Raw genomic sequence first — 17,675 nt, forward strand, 5'->3', positions numbered from 1 at the left:
ATAATAATAATAATAAAAATAAATAAAAATGGCAAGAATAATCAATGCAAAGTCAAACCAGTCAACCAAAAACAACACCCCCAACAGGAAAACAAAGGCAGCCTGTGTCCTTCTACCACACTGTGCCAGTTCCTAATGACACATTTTGTTTGGATCTCTCACATTTCCAGAACAACATATTCCGTGAATCAAATTTGAGTTCATGAGCTCATTAGGTGAAATTCAAACAAGGACAAATCCACTTTTAATGGATAGCCTAACTTGTTACATATCTAATTCATTATCTCACTAATCCACAAATTCACATTCCTGTGCTTGGGGGCAAGACATTCCCCAGGCAAGAGTGCTGATCCATCCTCCTCCTCCCTCGTGGTGCTGGTATCCCCTGTGTCACACTGGGGAATGTGACAGCCTCAGCAGTCCTGCTGCTCTTGGCTCAGCTCCAGCGTCTTTTCGGGTGAGCTGACATACCTTGCAGATTGGGCTTGGGGTATGTAGTGCTGCCGTAAGTCAGTGGAGCTGGGAGAAACTGCCCATGGGGACTGCTGCAAAAATTCAGGAGATGATGGCAGCAGGTGTTAATGGCTTATACTGGGTCTGACTGCAGGATGGCCCTTATCTCTTCCCGCCCCTTGTGTTGGTCTCTGGTGATGGCACTGCTCCCAGCATATACCAGGTTTTAATATGAGCTGTGTTTTAGGCCAAAATCTGAGCAAGAGTTGAGTGAACAGTCACACCTACCCACAGATATGTCTCAAAAACCTCACTGCTCATTCAGTGACCCTGAGGTTTTAATATTTCTGAAGAGCACTAAAAGGTGTTTATATTTATATCTGAATATTTTTTCCCTCAACCCATTTCAGTGCCTCTCCTCTCCTCTCCTCTCCTCTCCTCTCCTCTCCTCTCCTCTCCTCTCCTCTCCTCTCCTCTCCTCTCCTCTCCTCTCCTCTCCTCTCCTCTCCTCTCCTCTCCTCTCCTCTCCTCTCCTCTCCTCTCCTCTCCTCTCCTCTCCTCTCCTCTCCTCTCCTCTCCTCTCCTTTCCAAGAAAATGAAGCAATTTGTAGGGCTAAATTATGAAGGAATATGCTCTAAAATGTGAAAATTATTTTGATGGGATTCTTTTGTTTGTAGCAATGACAGAAATTCTTTGCTGATGCACTGTTCCTAAATACTCTGGGACCCCCTGGGATCTGCTGTACATGGAGTACTGCTAGCTTCTTCCAACAAACAAGGCATGCTGACTGTCACTGTCTTGGATATGAAATTGATATTTCTATAAATAAAATACAGGCTTTGGAATCCAGCAAACAGACAAGCCTGGGAAGGAAAAACTGGAATCCTGACTCCCTGTGTCCTAGCCCACTGCTTTACACCATGACCTGTTGTTTTATCTCGGCCCAAGTTCTCATGTCACCCTGATCTCTACGGTACTGACAGAGTACTGGTATGACAGCCCAGCTGCTCATGACCCAGAACTTTCACAGATCTGAAATAAATCCTCTGAATCAGCACTAGCATTTGAGTAATTTGTAAACCTATTACACTTGTGCCCCTGTGACCTGTAGAGCTGAAGTCTAAATGGGAGGTTGTTCTTAGTTAACTGTTCGTGTAAAAGGTATTTAAGAGGTCCGCTGCATATTTTAGTTTCTAGTATGTTATAAATGAGAATTTGTAGTTCCTGGGAATTCCACTCTTGAAAAATGGATGATTTCATCTTGAATACCCCAAAGCCAAAATACTGATTTATTCATTTTCAATTAGACATTTTTGGTTTAGTAATGTAAAAACACATAAATCTGTCTTGCTTGAAATTAATTTGTCCCTTGGCCTTACTTTGGTACCTGAGGTGTGAGTGGTATTCCTGTTCTTCTCAACGGCCTGAGCTTCCCACTCAGATTGCCTTTGCAGTTGCCCATGGCTCCTGCAGTGCATTATATCAGCTTAATGAGAAGAGAGACTGCCTAACTGAGACTAATTTGAACTAAGAAATGAAAACATTTCAAGACAAGAAGTCTCAATTCAAGTCAACCACACGTTAAACCTCCTAATGAAATAAGCGATTTTTTTGCCTGGATAATTTTTATTAATAAAATAAATCAAGTGAATTTTTGGACTAGCCTGACCTACATTGAGAAAGAAATGTTTTTCTAGACATATTTTACTGTTGGATTTTAACTAGGAAGTAATTTGGTCTGTGAATAAGTAAAATCTGATAATTTTCCTTTAATCTCTACATTCTCTTTCAAAAAGATATTCAAAAGAATGATAATTTATACTATCATGATGGATACCCAATAATTTGAAAGTTATATTTGGAGAAGAAATCTTCTGTCAAATGTTACTGATTTAGAACAACTCTGACACAGTTCATGTTCATATCCACTGCCTATTAATTTTTCTGTTTCCATTTTTCTGTCATGTATATTACCCAGTGCAGCTGCCAAGTACAGCTTATATTGTGCACAGTTTTTCCTTTGATTTTTCCTTTTATGTTCATGATGAAATTACGAAGCAATTTATTATGAAAATAGGCAGTACAAAAAAACCTTACAAGATATTTTTATGGAGCATGTCAAAAATTTTACAGTTTAACCTGGGAAGCAGTAACTATGAAGTCATTGCCGTACCCATGGTATATTTTAGTGATCATCCAACAGGATATATAAGCTGGAAGGAAAAGGTTTTTTAAAAATTTAGGAGATTTTCCCCTTCCGAGGAAAAAACAGAAATAAGATTCTGAGATTTGGAGAGTGTCACTGATATCAACTCCCTGCAAAGATAACAGCAATGGGCTATTGCTTGTGGAGCATAGGCAGGCTTAGTGTCACTGATAAGCACCAGCCTTGGGCAAAGGGGAGCTGAGCAGTGTGCTCCTCCTTATCTCTTAAACAAACTTTGTGGGTAGGGATCTGCAAGCTTGGTATGAGAGGCTGCCAAAGGAGAAAGTCTTGTGGTGCAGAGATGGCCCTGTTTTGGCAGCAGAACAGAATCTTGAAGGCCACCATGCTCAGAGTGAAACCTTTTGCTGCATTATGTGTAAAATGAATATTAAATACATATTAAATGAATATTAGATTAATAAAATCAATATTAAAGTTAACACCCCCGGATGTGGTAAAGAACTTAATGAAATACATGCTAAACGTATATGACTGTAGTACTTGACTCTTCACCCACCCAAATCAAGCAAATCTTTTGTGGGGTGGCCGGGGAAGGATAAATAAGGTTAGGATATAAAAGAGTATTAGAAGGGAGTGTTAAAAGTTAGTGTTAGGGGGAAAAAGAAAAAGAAAAAGAAAAAGAAAAAGAAAAAGAAAAAGAAAAAGAAAAAGAAAAAGAAAAAGAAAAAGAAAAAGAAAAAGAAAAAGAAAAAGAAAAAGAAAAAGAAAAAGAAAAGGAAAAAGAAAAAGAAAAAGAAAAAGAAAAAGAAAAAAAAAAAAAAGGAGGAAAAAAGAAAGTGGAGGGGGAGAAAGAAGAGGTTGGAAACCTAGAAGAGGCAGTTGATGGGCTGTGCTCCTCCACCGTGGCAGGGACACCTTGGTAAGCTCTGTGCCTACACCCTTTGGTGAGACAGCATTTTTCTAGCACTATTATCATATATTAATGCTATTGCTGTAAGTGTATTTATCAGTGGCAATTCCAAATCTGTTATATCTGTCATCCCATTAAATACTTTCAACTTTATCAACTTCATGAAGTTGTCAGTGAAAGCCCTTAGCAGGGCTCTGAAACATGCAAATATTTGATAAGTCCCCTTTAACATTACATTGATAAAGGAATTATATATAGGGATAAATATGTATCAGGATAAATCATGTTTCTTAACTTTTGAATTACAGTTGTGCTATGTGATAGCTTTAGCGCTTCATAAGTAAAGCACACCATCAGCATTGAGTGGACAAATGATAATGGTTTGACAGAACAAGGGGTAACACTTTTAAATGAAAAGAGGGTAGGTTTAGATTAAATATAAGGAAGAAATTCTTCACTCAGAAGGTGGTGAGGCACTGGCACAGGTTTGCCAGAGAAGCTGTGGATGCCCCATCCCTGGAGGTCTTCAAGTCCAGGTTGGATGGGGCCTTGGGCAACCTGGTCTGGTGGGAGGTGTCCCTGCCCATGGCAGAAGGGGTGGAAACAAATGATCTTTAAGGCCCCTTCTAATCCAAACCATTCTGTGAATTAATTCATTTTTTCATTGTCTCTTCTGATACTTCATGATGTATCAAAGTATTTCAGCTAAAAGTCTCTAACCTGAAATTGACAGCTGCGAGGCAGCACAATACAGGAGAAAATACAGCCTCATGAAAATAAGTCATGGGCCAGCTAGAGATTCATGTATTTAAAGCAATACTTCTGAATCTCCAGCCGTAATCCTCAACCAGCTTTTGCAGAACGGAAAGTACTAGCTCTCTCGCTTCACAGTAAAATATCCCGCTTAATGAAGTGGTACATCTTGTAACAACCTCAGCCTCCGAGTGGACTGGGAACTCAGTTACAACTGCGTTGTTGCAGCAGTCTAGCTCTGAGGTACAGAGGCAATGACTGTATATTTGCTGGAGGGGAGCACCATACGCATTTGATCTGTCCCCAGTTTGATTCACTACATAAACCAGCAGATTGGAGGGAGGAAGAGATATCTCAGGAGGACTCACGAAGGAGTAGGGTAGGAGTGAATTCCTTCCTCTAGGAAAGTGAAGTGGAAAGGCTGTGGAGTGAGTTCTTTCCTCTAGGAAAGTGAAGGACAGTTACATGCTGCTTGAAACTAGCTTTGGACAGGGAGTGCTATTTCAGAGAACCATGGGATCTGGCTCTAATTGCAGTACTTTTTCCAGTCTTTCAAGTATGAGGAGAACAAGAAGAGAGGAATAAACTTTGCAGAGGTTGAGATCCAACTTATGGAATTAGGAACTGGATGAAGAGATCTGTTACGGACCTGGATCGTGCTCTGTTAGGTGACTAGAGAGAAGTGAAGGGGGCATTAAGGTGAGGGATGGAATACCACAATGGAGAGGGAATTTTCCAAATAACATTTTCAAGATTCAGAAGATTTATTTTATTTTATTTTATTTTATTTTATTTTATTTTATTTTATTTTATTTTATTTTATTTTATTTTATTATTTTATTTTTTACTGGACTTGCATATATAAGTAGCACATTTTCTTTACCTTTAAAAAATAAATAAAATAATTTTTTTTAAATCTTTTTTTTTTCTATATACATTACTTCCTCCAACAAATTCAGTTGCCTGAATTTGAAACAGAAACAAGTCTCTCTCTTGTCACATACAGAGAACCTATCCCTTCTCAATCACAGCTTCTTTCCACTCTTAAAGCATGTTTGCCTGTCAAGTTTACTTCCTGCACTTTTTTTTCCCCAAAAGCATTTAACTCACACTTCACAGATACAGAATTCTTTAGGATCTCAAGAAGGCTCTGCCATTTAGCCAGTTGTGAGCTTTCTTAAGATGGTAAAAGGAGCAGTAAAACTACTAGTAAAATTACCATGATATATGTTCCTCTCCCTTAGTGTTAGTGATGATAGTGTCTTCTAACTTTCTTTGATATCTCTTTTATCCCACATGCTATTTCGGGTGATGGATACAACTACTGTCCTAACTCTTCTGCTGTGTGTACTCCTAACCAAAAGAACGTTACATCTTAGTCTATTCCCAAGTCTTTCATAGTTCTCCTTGCAATCCATCAGCCCATCAGAGTGCACCCTTCAATTTAATCCATTCCATGAATGGAAAGGAGAAAAAAAATAGTAAACTAGAACTAATGGTCAGGTTTGGGAGGGCTAGTATAAAGCCTTGTCTATGCATTCAGAGTCATCAACCATACTTGATGCATTTAAGTGGTAAGTACACCTTTTCTGGCAACCTTAACAGTATTTTTGAGATAAGATGAACAATAGAAGTTTTCACTGTGTTGAAGTTGCTGAAAATGTGCCAAGAGGTAACAGTAAACTCACTAAAGAACTGGTCGAATTAGTAACTTTTTAATTTATTTTAAGAAGCTAAAACATAATCCAGAATGTCAACATTTGCACAAATATTTGAAATCCTTTTGTGAGCCCTTTTGAATGCCTGCACAGAAGGGTATGGACTACCTGCTGTTCTGTATGAGACAGCAAAGAGATGTCAGTGGACGTATCCATCCTCTTTCTGAAGTGGGCAAAGAAAGTAGAGAGCCGTGGTCTCACAGGTCAGTGGGTTGGGCTGCATCCAGAGCTGGAGAGGAGGAAGCAGGCTGTGCCAGGAAAAAGGGTGGTGCAAACTGTTTCCCCTCTGGAACAAGGAGGACGTGTGACACTGTGAGTCAGAGCTCCTAGGGCGGTGTAGCTACAATTCCCCTTTTTGTAGGTTGAATTGCTTGGTGAAAAGCCAGTGCTCTGGCTATTTTTCTTTCTTTTTTTTTTTTTTTTTTTTTTTTTTTTTTTGGTTTGTTTGTTTGTTTGGTTCATTGGTTGGTTGGCTTGTTTGTTTTTTTTTCAAACCATTGAATGATTTTGCTAAAAGTATCTGTTCTTGGTTTAGTGCAGTAGACTTTCTTCATTTTATTATGCAAGGATTAGAGTGGTCCCCTATGAGATTCAACAATGCAACTGTCTGAAGGGTGTTTTTCCATTAGCACTGTGCTACAACATGCAGTTAGATTAGTCAACATTCATATTTGCTTCACAACTAGAAAACTCTGCCATTCTGCTCAGTCTCTGTGTTTTCAATGGCATTATCTGTCTCTGTTGTGATCCTTGTATTCTTTAATTATGAAATTTCATAACATGTTTTGGAACTGATAACCTCCCCATTTTTATGGCTGGTATAGTTTCCCACTGCATTAATGATAATAACAGTCAGCATGGAAGTAAGCCTGAAGCATCTTTGGACCATACCATCAACATGCCTATTAAGGAGCCATCTACTATACATATACTATCTTTGGCAATTATTTTGCCTCTACAGCCAGAATTGTATTTTAGTTATAAATGATTTCTAGCTGCCTCTTATGTTGCTCTTAGGTTGCCAGTTTCTCCTAAGTGGTGTGTTAGAATATCATGAGAGATTTTCATTCAGTAGAGGAGCGTACTGCAGACCAGCTTAGAAATCCTTTCTGACAATAATAAGAGTAGAAGAAAATAGATGGGCTGCAAGAGAAATGTACAGCCAAACTGATGCTGGGTAGAGTGAATGGTGAGATGATGACTTCAATTAAAAATATAACCTAGCAATGACTCAGCTTCTACTTGGGCTGCTTTCTGACTATCCAGAATGTTATCTATTCAAAAACTATGAGCTATCGCATATATTTATATCAGCAAAATCACACAGCAAATTTAATTTTTAGAGCAGTGCCCTGAAGAACCCAGGCTTCTGTTCCTGCCTTGGCTACAGATTTGTTGTGGAAGTCTTAGCAAATTGAATTCTTTATGTTCCTGTAATCTGGTCTGCAAACCAGAGACAGAAATAAATATCTAGTTATTTTGTAAAACAAAGTCTTGCTTTTAAGGAGTTAAAGGAAAAGCAAGTATTTTGAAATTAGTCTTAAATCACTAGTTCTTTTTTTTGCTGTAGTTACTAGTAACTTTCTTCTTGTAAGAAACGCCAAAAATAATTTAAAGTTCACTCTCTGCTGGAAGTCTTATGCTTTTGAGAAGGAGTGGAAGGGCACCAGGCACATAAAGACGCTCACTGTAGAACTGCAAATGAGTCTGCACAGTGTTTTATCCTTCACCAGTCCTCTTTGTCTCCTTCTCTTCTGAGCTCTGACTGTATTCTTGGAACATCTTGTACATGAATTTATAAGTCTGTTTTATTTCCACATTTTAACTCTGCAGATCACCTTGCAGCCTGAGAAATTCATTTGGAAGGAATGGCAGACTGTGTTATTTTGGTTTTAAAAAAATCTGGCTAAAACTGAAAGTTATACGTTTTTCTCACATGCGAATTAAAAAAGGCATTACTTTGGCAGAATCAGGACATGAAAGGTAACTGAAAAGTTGAACTGTGTAAAGACGGAAATGCTATCAAGTGGTGTTTGACTTTTACCTACTTAAAGTATACAAAAGCCATCTCAATTTTCTTACAGTAAGTAAACAAACATCTTTTGCAAATTGGCCACAATAATAAGTAGACATAAAAACCATAAACCTGTTCTTAAACAGTTAGAATTAACATCAGCTGGAAGTGTGTAGAACTTGGGAAATGCTTTTATTAAAAACAGACCTGGAAGTTGAAAGCCATGCCTGGAAGAGAGTGAGCACTGGGATCAGTTCGACTCAATGGGTGTGCAGTAGCCCTTTTCAGGTAAGTTTCTTCCAGTTCCCTAACTTCAGCAAGCTTTCAGTGATTTCAGACTGCATTATCAAATAACTGGATCCATACAGCTCTATTGTAAGTAATAAAGCAATTATCAAATTGGTGGCATTAAAATTATAACAAAATAAAGTCTACAGATCTGAATTATTCAAATTCACTTGAGATGAAGTTTTCGCATATAGAAAATAATTGCAGAGAAGAAACTCAGCTTTCAAAAATATTTGTGGGGAGAAATTAATAGGGAAGGGCAAGCTTAGGAGTCGTGGGTCTAGACTTTATGATGTAAAGACATATTTCTTTAAGAAAATCACTCCAATCCCTTGTCAGAAAACATAGTGGGATTTGCTAATTTTTATCAGAGAACACCAAATCTATTGAAAAGAACATTGTATGGATAATACATTTTTCCCCATAGATATTTAAATTTAAGTTAATTTAATGCATCAGTTTTTACATTATATTCTATATCTATTCATTTGAATAGTATCATCTGTGATGTTTGCATAAAATGAATTTCAGTCACACATTAAATATTTGTTGAAAGCAACCCTGAATTTACTTTGGAAAATACTCACTGTAGAACTGTGATAAAAGCTCTACATTCAACCAAGGAAAAGAGATGAGCAGGGAATCTATAAGCAATGAAGTCAGGTTGATTCTGAGCTTCCAAATAGCAGAGGACAAGGAATTCGAGGAAGCCTTGTTTAACATTTTCCAGTAAAGGCTACGCTGGAAATAAAAAAATAAAAAAATAAAATAAAAAAATAAAAAAAAAAATGAAAGAAGTGATATTCTTTGTATCTGGCCTTTATCAGTTATTTGATACCTTTTCAGCAAACAAAGCTAACGTTCTTCATAGTCTTCCCTAAATTATCACGGGTTTCTTTACTGTGTTACTGCTACATAAGTAGATGCAGCTGCACGAAGGCACTTCTCATTTTATGTAACTGGCTAGTTCAGGTTTTCCTTACCACAACTGTTACATAGTTCCTGAGTCTTTGGATGCCGAGGCATTTTCAGGAAACACCAGCTTTGTAATTTAGTACTAGATGCTGAAACTTAACCCAATATCTCTTTACTATGCTGGACTAAGGTATTGCATAGATATAAACATTAAGATCCATATTTGTGTACTATATGGGGACACAGCTTGTCATAGGATTCCTGTTGGAATCAAATGTAGTGATTCACAGCCCTCTCCAAGTATTTAGCTCCTAGGCCAGATGTGGTGGTAGCTGAAGTTTCCTTTCAATGTGTTATACTGGAGCAATAAGCTCCATATATATATTCAATCTATAACTTAAAAAAAAAAAAAAAAACATGTTAGAGAAATCTTTCTAAAAAGAAAGATTTGTGTGTTAAAAACCTGCTCAGAATGCCTGTCTTGTATGTTCTCTTTGCTTTAGTGCTGTGGAACAGAGGAGACTTGACTATCTCTCTTTGCTCATATTTTGTATGTGTCTATAAATGCACTGAACATTTCCATCTTTCTTCTTCCGTTCCTTCTTTCTGAATGGAAGAACATAACCTAAACTGCATGACAAAGAAAGGCAACTATTAACAATAAGACCTTGATCTCAGATAAAAATTTGAAGGGAATGGGCTAAATTTAGCTTTTCTATCCTTGATCATAGTTCCCTGTATTGTCTTCTACCAAGGTTGTACTTAATGCAGTCTTACCTTCTCAGCTAAAAGCTCTGCTAAGTTTCCCTTCAATTGCCAGTTTCAAAAATTTGTTTATCATCCCTTGTAAGATGAAAAAACTATGCACAGCAGCATGTCTCAACCAGAAATCATTAAAGCACTTACTCATCTGAATCATGCATTTCCTTTCTTTCTTGGAATAGTATAGGGTTACGTGTGACCTATTCTGTCCTAGGATGTTCTCTAAGGCTGGGATCTACAGAAAGCAAAAGCCAGAGAATTTAATTCCAGCTTTTAACATCAATTCTCCCAGCAGCCTCACGTAAATAATCCAGAGAAAGGAACAATACATGTAGCTTTGGTTGGATGATCTATCAGTGCATTCTTAGGAACAAGGAAAAAACTCTTAACAAAACAAAACAGAACAGAACAAAACAAAATAAAATAAAACCTTTCCCAGAAAATCTGCAACCAATTCTTCTGAAGCAAAACTGCCAAGACAGGACAAGAAGAAGTTGTCTCCTTATCGGAAACAAATCTACTTCCCCTCTATCAGGGTATATATGCTACTGATGTTTGACTTGAAGAGTCTGTGCCTCTGCAAAGCAGCTCCATCAGTGGTACTCATTGTTAGAAGGTGAAGTCCATCACTGGGGTACTGGGAGCTCAGCCCTACCCAGGGTGAGCAGCTGCAGCACACAGCCAGCAGGTAGCAGGGCAAGGATCCCTCACCTCCCCTGTCCCATGACCCCAGTGTGCATCCATCTCATTAGAAGGAAAATAAATGTAGAAAGCTGAGGAAATAGGAATGAAATGTCTCTCCTTATCAACTGTAGCAGCACAGGACAAAAGTAAAGTCAGAACAACTCCACATATTGTAAGGTTTGGAAGGTTCCCTGCACTTAATTCCTTCTAACAATTCCTTCACACTAACCTGCCAAAAAAAACCAAGGGTCTCAATAGTGCTAAACAGATAATTCCTTGATAAACGTGAAAAGTTATCAGACGGTAGGAAGCCAGAATACAGCCAAGTCTTTGCAGGAGAGTCTGAGATTACAAGAAGATGAGCGATAGGATGCAGGGATTAACAAAAGTGCCTTTTGTTGGCCTTTGCCTGTTCCCAGAGCACTGAGGAGGTGAGAGCTGACTTCCAAGCCTTTGGCTCTTGCCAAAGACTTTCATTCAGTGGAATCCTAATGGAGTAAGTGTAAGGTACTGAAAGAGTTAATTGGTTTTTACTCTTTTTTTACTAGAGGGCTGCAGCCAAGTATAACAGAACCAGCTCTGGGGTTTGCTCTATTAAAAATGAGGAGTATGAAAAACTGGTGATTCTAATTATTTGAACATGTTGCTCCGTAAAAACTGGAAAAAATTCTCCTGAGGGATAACAGTCTCAAGATGTAAATGAGGAGAATGTTAACTGGGAAGAAGAAGTGATGGGAGATATATAAGTAATAATATAATACAAACTGCATGGCTATAATACAATTTCATCATGCACATTAAGTCCATTGTAATCTGCCCAGATACACAAAATCCCTGGCAGAAGAACGGCGCTCATGCGTTTTTTAAGGTACTCATGGAATGCTGAACTTTTTCTGAAACTCATATTTCAAATATGACTTACCTGGGGGAAAGTTTTAAGAGAAGGAATCAAAATGTTATATGATTTAGAAGTCAAGAGTATACATTCAATTTTCACTAAGAAGGTGTTTAAAGGAGAAGAGGTATCTTAAAGTATCATCAGACTTTGAAAAGAATATTAGGAATGAAAAAAATGAGCATTTATGCTTAAATCCATATGTGGAATGTAGCACCAGTTATTTAGGATGAAACATTGCTCAACATATTATGAACTGTTTCATATCACATGTTTTAATTCCAATTCTATTTTCATGTGAAAAGAGCATAAATCATAAGCATACCAGTAAAATGTCAATACTGACATTTTATTATTGTCTATTATTATTATTGTTATTATCCAAATTGTTATTGAATCTCTTATTTTTTTTCTAGGGTTAGGTAAGATTTGTAAGGGAACAAAGCCATGTTTTATACCAGGATGGAGTCAAAACCTGTCTCAGACTTCTTTAAAAAAAGGCCACCACCCTGAAACATCCACAGCTGAGCACTCACATGGGAAGAGAGAATCTGGTTTCAAGAGTATGGTCTGAAACTGGATGAGCAGGAATTTTAATCTGGTTCTGTAGGCTACATATGTGACCTGGACATAAGGCTACACTGGCCAATGCGGATTTCTTTTACTTTCCTTCTTGTTTCTGCTTTGCCCATTCCTTTAAAAAATACGAATCCTAACCCGTTCTCTTTTAACGTCAAGGACAAGCTCTGCTAGAGCTAATAGAAACATTATCTTGTTTGCTGTATTCCCTCAATCCTCACTTTTGAGAAGGCCAGAGAAGCAGATAAAACACAGCTGTTGCACAGTTCCTGCTGAAAGGGCTGAGATTCCCTGCCTAAATGCAGATCAGTATTTGAGCATGTCAGATGTCAGCTCCATCACTGTGTAACCATCAGTATGTATTGCCCTGTAACATCTTACATTTAAAAAAATGTGCCATTTTAAGAAGAATGATATTTTTCTAATTATGCTGCTCTACTATGACACTAGGTATTATAAGAAATTAAAATGGATACAGACTTAGGCTAAAACACTGAATGAGGTCCCGAAGCCATTTGTGGGCTAAACAGCAGTTGACAAGAAGCCTGAAGCTCTGAAAGCACAAACTGTTTCCTATTGCTTGGTTTCTGTTGTCTTCAGAGAAGCAGGACTTTTATCATTCCTCATTAATAAACAGGATCAAAGAAACATATGACTATAAAGTTATTTTCTTCTTAACCAAAACACAACTAGATTTCATATCCTGATTATTTACTGGAAGAGACTAAGTGTGAAGCAGGAAGGCTTGGACTCTGAAACTACTTCCTTCTGTGTTTTGCAAACTTGCTTTTTTCAGAGGAACTTCTACAGCGTCCTGAGCACATCTGAACATGCAGTTCTTGTCTGGCAATGCACCAACCTACATCAGTAGGCATGTTGCCGAGTAGGGGCTACTGCTAGTGAGTACAACACAAAAACAATCTGTCAACATGCTCCTTACACTTAAACACCTTGTTTAGCTTTGAAAACTTTTGCCTTTTAGGGCCTGTCTATATTACAGTGGTTCATACAGCACTGGCAATTCAGTGCAAATGTCAAGCTCTGTGAAATACTTTTAGCACTAAATTTGCCATTATTTACATGATCTTTTCCAGAACTTTTTGTATTTGGTATAAACTCAGCGAACGCACTTATTACAAAAATCCCTGTGTTCCCTTGGCAATAGCTTGCTGCTTCCCTTTCCATTTCAGCTGCACTTACAATTTTCTGCTCCAATTCTGATACTCCAGCATGTACTCTCCTGCTGCCAGAAAGAGAATTGAATCCTACCAGCTGCCTGTAAGGGGCTAGGCTAATGATTTCTCCAAATAGTAAAGTAGTCTAATTTAGGAACAAAGCACCATCTTCAAGCATTAAAAGTAGTTTTTTACCAATGCATATTAATCATGTATTTGTTGGTTTGTTAACTGAGACACTATAGCCTGTGTTCTAAAAATACCATATATTGAAAGAAAGTATTTTTTAGTACCCTGATAATAGGGAAGTTTAAACAATACAGTCACAAGTCTAGAAGCTGCTTTTTTTTTTTTTTTTTTTTTTTTTTTTTTTTTTTTTACAACAGATCCAGGTTAATTTAAGAATGTCACATGGGTAAAATTCCTTAACAAGTATCAACAGTTCAGAGGTCTGGGAGGTATGAAAGACACAGTGTCCTTGAATATCCCTTGTTTCTTTCCTCTAAGAAGGGGAAAAAAAAAAAAAAAAAAAAAAAAAAAAAAAAAAAAAAAAGTAGGAAAATAGAGTGAATGGGATAACTGATATACAAAGAAACACATTCATAGATGTTGCAAAAGCTTATGCAGAAGAGTAGGCTAAGAAGAATTCCTGTGCCTTAGCAGCTGTGTAATTTTTCCTACGTATTCATTAGCATCACAAAAATGTGGACCAATGGGATTTGGATAGCCAGCTCATGCATGTTGTAGTTACACTCCCTCTCATAATATTCCCATACTTTCCCTGCATATCCCCATGCAAACTAACAGAGTACCTGTATTTTTGAATCGCTAACGTTTGCAAACAGTACGTTTAAAAATAATATGCAGATAATTCCAGCTTCTCAAGGAATGTGGTATTTATTGCATGACTAAGCTGGTAAATGCAAATTTGAAAAGAAAATAGCTTCTAATCTAAGTATTCATTTGCTGATGAATTAAAATGACCAACTTATTCAGCACAATTCAAAATGAAAAAGCTGACATATCATTTATTGTAAAGGCCACTGCTGTAATAGGAAAGTCATTGTTTCCCTTTCTGCTGCTCTCACACATTCTTTTTCATCTTGATTATTTGTCACCCTGTTAGGGACTTCTTATGGTAATGAAACCCCTTTGTCAGTGATGTAACCCGAATCTTTTGCTGTGTTTTTCCTTCCTCCAGAAGTTACAGTCCTGCTTATAAGCAGCGTGGAGGTTTCTTGTGAATCACCCAATTCCTGATTGTTCTAAGCACACACATGGTCCTGGCTGTTGCTAGGTGGCAAATGCTCTTAGAGATTTTGCAGGCTAGAGATTTCTTCAAACCTTTAATCCTCCATATATATTTTATAGCCTACAGGAATGGTTAAAAAAAAAAAAAAACACTCAGTACTAGGATGATAAAAGATTTGAAAGAAAGAAAACATTTTGCATCAAAGATTAATCTAATCCCTAACTACAGGCCTGTTTAAGACTTTCCAAAGGGATGATCATCCTGCATTGTGAGGCTGCTCATACCTTTTCCTAAAACTAGTGTCTTAGCTATTGTTTAGAACAGGATCGTAGAAGTAACAAGCCACAGCCACAGTCCTGTGAAAAATAAAAATGTATGAAAGAAGAATGTCATAGACTGCAAAGAAAACAAGCCCAAATTATTGCTTATCATCCAGGAACAGACCGTCCAAGAACTGATTTTAACTGATACGTTACAGCAGCATTGAGAGTTTTGAAGAGTACATTAACTCACTGCTAAATAGTGTTAGTTTCAAAAAGGTCCCATACTCCACCATTCCTAGGATAATGATTTTATAAAAATGCACTGTAATTTCTACTCAAGTTTCAAGATGAAACTGTACTTTTCAGATGTCCTTTTGAAAAAAGACCAAATTCACAGGTGACACTAAACGGAAGAGGCATTTCACCTCTAGAAGCTGTCACACCACTCTCAGTAAATGCTAGACTCATGTCCATACATCACTAATAATTTTAAAGGACAATGCAGGGAAACTAAAAATAAAGGAAAAAAAAAAAAAAAAGAAAAAAGAAAAAAAAAAAGATACCAGACTTGACTACAGAACAGTCTGAACTTCTGCAATATCTCGTACCTGTGGAAAAGATGGAAGTCCCTGATTGTCACACGGAGGAGACTTTTGAAGGTAATTCCTGCAGCTGGAGAATGATGAAAACCAGCACAGAGTTAGGTCCTCCTACACAGCCCTCTCACACTCTGGCCCTTGTTGTCACATCGTTTGTTGTGCTCTCCTTTAGCTTGCCATATTCTTATTCCTACTCATCACATTTGTCCTGTATACTAGAGCTCTCAAAAAATAGCCTTGCTTAGTGTATGTGGAGGTTTCAGAAAATTTAGTTGTCAGCCTTCAACTAAATTCTAAAAAATGTCTCCAGAAAAAGAGTTTTCAGAAAACTATTTTTCATCTAGGCAAACTGTTCATTAAGAGATGACAAAAGGCATTTCTCTGACTGTTCCATCCTGTTTACATCCATCTCACTAAATTTTACCTTCTTGAGTCAGCCTGGATCTTCTTCACAAAACAAGGATAAGAATCATTCAGTTTTGGCAAATGCATTTTTCCCCCTAACCTCACTTTAAAAAAAAACAAAAACAAACTATGCCATTTCTTCTGAAAATTAAATGAACAAACCATGTTGGAGACAAACACCTGTCAGATAACCACACCCAAGGTTTGAATTTTAGTGTATTCATAAAAAAAATAAAAGCATGGGATTTACAGGGGAAAGTCTTGGGCAACTCTATCAGTCCCCATTAGTGTCGATCTTTCCTTGCCAATAATGTCTCATACTAACTTTAAACAAAAAACATGTTACAGGATTGAAAATTGTTCCTTTGCTTTTTCTTACCTCAGACACAATTCTACTATGACTTTAAGTACTTTGGATAAGAAACTTCAGTGAGAAGGTGGGATATATTCTTCAGGCCCTGACTTTATTTTTCTTTAATTTTGATCAGTTAACTGAAAATTTTGCACTTCTCACAGTCAGCATGTGACAGGTAATTTACCCTGTAAACCTATCCCCCAAAATGAGCTACTGTTTGCAGAAGTCTTTAGATGGTGTTAAGAGTTATGAACCACGTTGAGTCCTTAAACTCCTCTGAAAACTAGCAGGGGTAACTGTATTTTTGGGTGCTCTGTGAAAGAGGCAGTCAATCCATGATGGTTTATCAATATCTGACCATTCAAACAAGGTTCCTCATTTTGTTTTTGATAGCCATAGCAAACAGAAGTGTTTCGGAGGAGTACTACATTTGGTAGCATGGCCAAATAGCTGCTGCTTGCTGAAGATTTTGGCAGCTACAACCTTGTAAAGTCAGAGAATGGTCTGAAGCCATCCTCTGGCTGTATAGGCACAGAGGCATAAACATTTATTCTGAATAAACATTCAGAATAAAAATTGACACTAGCTTGACATTCCCTTGGAATATTTCTATGCATTATTTTTACATCCTCTTCTTCTTAATAGTCCCTGTAATAACTGTTACAGTCTTGTAGCAGAACTAGTAATTCACAAAATGACAAACATGTATAGTAAATATATAGTCACATAAAATACTCTTTTTTTTTTTTTTTTTTAATAAATGCTATTTATCTATTTATTTATTTGTGAAGTGTTTTACTACAGGGTAAGAAGTAAATGTAAGAGAGTTTTTGGCTTTATAAAGAAAAGCAATGTACTTTGGAGTTAATAACCATTAATAATCAGGATTAGACATTTCAAGCAATGCTTGTCTCCCATCTTTTGACATTTCTCAAAAGTCTAAAAGTTTGAGTCATCTTTAAAATGACTGATTTCATGAGTTCGCTCTCAAGCATCCACACTGAAACAGAAAAGAAATATGACTTTGCCAAGTGATAGAGGCAACTGGAGGTAATCATGGGAAAAGTTTAATTTTAGAGTCGATTTCTAAATTTCATCTGGAAAGATGATTGAAGTGATTTCCCCTCCCACACTGCTCTTGCTTTATTCTCACCTGGAGGAAAGAGAAAAGGAGCTGAAGGTGAGCAATCTGACACTTAGCCCACACAGCTCTGCTTTCCAGACTGCAGCTGTGAGATAAGGAAGCAACGGTGGCACTACTTCCTCTCACCCCTGGATATTTGGGATGTTCTCCATGGGAGGATAAAGAACAATTACCTGCTTTTGGAATTCACCCTCAAAGTGTTACTAATTTAGATAATTTATACATCTTATCTGATTACTTATAAGTATGCATGGAAAAATGCTCATTATCAAAACCTACTGAAAAGTCCTTTGATCCCATCAGCTGGTCTTTACCAGTATTTCCTTGTTTTCCCTGCAGTTTG

This window comes from Aythya ferina (assembly GCF_964211825.1).
Source record: "Aythya ferina genome assembly, chromosome: 2".
Classification (NCBI taxonomy): Eukaryota; Metazoa; Chordata; class Aves; order Anseriformes; family Anatidae; genus Aythya; species Aythya ferina.